At 45.0% G+C, this 3632-nt stretch overlaps 1 protein-coding gene across 1 annotated transcript in view; it reads right to left on the bottom strand.

Annotated features, from left to right (window-relative positions):
- MEIG1 (meiosis/spermiogenesis associated 1) overlaps positions 1-3176 on the bottom strand; it is an 11225-nt gene extending 8049 nt beyond the window's left edge. The window contains exon 1 of the mRNA XM_024750030.1: positions 2996-3176. The gene's annotated coding sequence lies outside the window, so the exon portion shown is untranslated. The remainder of the gene's footprint in view (positions 1-2995) is intronic.
- Positions 3177-3632: the final 456 nt, after the last annotated feature.

Genomic DNA, 3632 nt, shown 5'->3' with positions numbered 1-3632 from the left:
GGAGCCTGGGTTCCCCAAAAAAAAAAAAAAAAAAAAAAAGTATTTTCCTAAATGTTATCTATGTAACCTTTCATCATTTTCAAACATTTAATAGAGCAGAAAAATATGCTGCATTCAGCTTAACTACTGGGGAAATCGCCATTTTTCTCAGTAGAAATATGCATCCCCCTAAACATATCAGGCATTTGGGAGTTCCCTGGCAGTCCAGTGGTTAGGGCTCTGTGCTTCCACTTCACGGGGCACAGGTTCAATCCCTGCGCAGGGGAACTGAGATCCCGCATGCCACGCGGCCAAATAAATAAATAAATAAACATATCAGGCATTTCAATACTCTGCTTTCCCAAAATATCTAAAGGGGACATGAGTGTATTTTCACCATAAGAGGAACCCTAGTGGCTATACTATGGTGATGGTGTAAATTCTTTTGGTCTCTCTTACCACTTACTACTTATTAAAAACAGAATGCAACTAAAAATAGGAAAGATCAACTTAAAATTCCTTAAAGATTTCCGTGATTCCCAGAAATTCACTGGCGGCACTAATACTGCTGGTAGCCTTCAGCACTGCGAAAGTTAGTGGTTTCTTTAATGACAGCTGTGGCAAAAAATAATTTATATAAAATATATTTGACCTCTCTAATACTAAGCTGTGTCTGGAAAAACAGGAAATGGCAATGCCTGACTCTCTAGTTTGCAAAAAGCAAATTTTATTAAACAGTATTAGGGTTTATGTAGGTATTTAAAAATCCCACCAATATTAAGTCCGTGACAATCTGAGGTTTTAATCTAACAGAAGCCTTTGATGTAATTTCAACTCCCTTCTATGCAAAAAGCCATCACCTTCTTCTAGCTCTGAAAAGTGCTTTTACTTTTATAGTCGTATTAAAACCCCGAGAGCTATAAGAAAGGCTAATCTTCCATTTCTTTCCCCATTTTATTTTTTCTATTCCTAGACACAGCAGAATACGGGCGGAGGGGCCCTTTAACTAGCATGTAACCTGGACCAAGTCAGTTCACTCTCTCGGGCCTCTGCTTCCTGAACTGAGAAGAGGTCTCACTAGATTATCTCTACAATTCTTACACTTCCCTTCCCAAAGTTTTTGGGGGTTCAGCTGGACAACAGAATTGCTTTCCGTAACAGGCCTTGGTGGTCTATGGTCCAGGTGTGCTAGTGTACCTCTGCACAGCAGAAAGCCCCTCCTTTCGGGGACCCCGCGAGCTGACCGATGGGGCTTCTCTGGTCCCTCAACCTTTTTTCTTTCTTCTTCCAGAAATCAACAATCACGTCTGTAAGGTAAAATCTGCCTAGAGAAGTTTGAGATGGAGAAAGTATCCTAAACCCTGGGGATCAAATGACTGACCTGCTCAGTGAGAGGGCCGCGTACACCAAAAAAAAAAAAAAAAAAAAAAAAAAGTATTTTCCTAAATGTTATCTATGTAACCTTTCATCATTTTCAAACATTTAATAGAGCAGAAAAATATGCTGCATTCAGCTTAACTACTGGGGAAATCGCCATTTTTCTCAGTAGAAATATGCATCCCCCTAAACATATCAGGCATTTGGGAGTTCCCTGGCAGTCCAGTGGTTAGGGCTCTGTGCTTCCACTTCACGGGGCACAGGTTCAATCCCTGCGCAGGGGAACTGAGATCCCGCATGCCACGCGGCCAAATAAATAAATAAATAAACATATCAGGCATTTCAATACTCTGCTTTCCCAAAATATCTAAAGGGGACATGAGTGTATTTTCACCATAAGAGGAACCCTAGTGGCTATACTATGGTGATGGTGTAAATTCTTTTGGTCTCTCTTACCACTTACTACTTATTAAAAACAGAATGCAACTAAAAATAGGAAAGATCAACTTAAAATTCCTTAAAGATTTCCGTGATTCCCAGAAATTCACTGGCGGCACTAATACTGCTGGTAGCCTTCAGCACTGCGAAAGTTAGTGGTTTCTTTAATGACAGCTGTGGCAAAAAATAATTTATATAAAATATATTTGACCTCTCTAATACTAAGCTGTGTCTGGAAAAACAGGAAATGGCAATGCCTGACTCTCTAGTTTGCAAAAAGCAAATTTTATTAAACAGTATTAGGGTTTATGTAGGTATTTAAAAATCCCACCAATATTAAGTCCGTGACAATCTGAGGTTTTAATCTAACAGAAGCCTTTGATGTAATTTCAACTCCCTTCTATGCAAAAAGCCATCACCTTCTTCTAGCTCTGAAAAGTGCTTTTACTTTTATAGTCGTATTAAAACCCCGAGAGCTATAAGAAAGGCTAATCTTCCATTTCTTTCCCCATTTTATTTTTTCTATTCCTAGACACAGCAGAATACGGGCGGAGGGGCCCTTTAACTAGCATGTAACCTGGACCAAGTCAGTTCACTCTCTCGGGCCTCTGCTTCCTGAACTGAGAAGAGGTCTCACTAGATTATCTCTACAATTCTTACACTTCCCTTCCCAAAGTTTTTGGGGGTTCAGCTGGACAACAGAATTGCTTTCCGTAACAGGCCTTGGTGGTCTATGGTCCAGGTGTGCTAGTGTACCTCTGCACAGCAGAAAGCCCCTCCTTTCGGGGACCCCGCGAGCTGACCGATGGGGCTTCTCTGGTCCCTCAACCTTTTTTCTTTCTTCTTCCAGAAATCAACAATCACGTCTGTAAGGTAAAATCTGCCTAGAGAAGTTTGAGATGGAGAAAGTATCCTAAACCCTGGGGATCAAATGACTGACCTGCAGGAGGAACTCAGAAAGGAGCCCCCAGAATCGAGACCCCGAAAGACAAAGGGGGCGCGGAAACTACGGAGACTCGAAATTAAAGACCCTTCCTAGAGAAAGAGGAAACGAGAAAAAAGAGGAGTGAGGCGGATAGATCTCAGGTACCCAGAAGGAGCAGCGGGGCAGAAGGGGCGGAGCCTGGGCTTCGGGGCGGGGCCTAGCAGGCACAGGGGCGGGGCGAGCAGGGCCCGGCCCCGCAGCGACGCGCCCACTCACCCGTGGGTCCTGCTCGCCCGGGTAACCCTCGCTCGGCCACCCTTGAGAGGACGGGGCGCCCCGCCTGGGAGCTCGCCAGTGAGTCGGGTGGTGCTCGTGTTCTCCACTCGGGATCCGTGGGCTGGGCTGGGCCAGCGAGAGGCCAACTGTAGCGGCCTCGGAGACACTCGCTTCTCCTGGCAACGCCCAGCGCAGCACGAGCGCTCAACTCATTCAGGCCGCTTTGTGCTCGCTCAGGCCCCGCCCCCTGCAAACGGCCCTTTGTGCGCAAGCGCGTGGGCGGGGCCCAGTTTGGAGAGTGAAAGTCGATCGCAGGGTGGAGCCTTGCAACTTCTCAACCCCACTTCGAGGTGGAGAGAGGACTGCTTGCCGCTGCATCAATCACAGACGGAATTCCCTAAAAAAGCCGGTCAGAGAACAGAGACCATTGGTGCTTCTGGTCCCTGATGGTAGATACCTCCTATTTGTCCCACCTCTTCTTATTTTGTTGGAATGAAATGAGCCAATCCACTGGGTCGAGCACAGTGCCTGACAGTTAGTAAACCTATGAGAAATGACACCTATAGCTTTATCTTTTCCCAACATTACCTACATTATTAATCATTTAAAAGACTGCCTATTTACTTAGAACTCACAA

The sequence above is a fragment of the Neophocaena asiaeorientalis genome, unplaced genomic scaffold, assembly GCF_003031525.2.
Source record: "Neophocaena asiaeorientalis asiaeorientalis breed wild unplaced genomic scaffold, Neophocaena_asiaeorientalis_V1.1 scaffold4, whole genome shotgun sequence".
NCBI classification, from domain to species: Eukaryota; Metazoa; Chordata; class Mammalia; order Artiodactyla; family Phocoenidae; genus Neophocaena; species Neophocaena asiaeorientalis.
The sequence above is the reverse complement of the archived record's forward strand: the minus strand, read 5'-3'. Positions and strand labels throughout refer to the sequence as shown.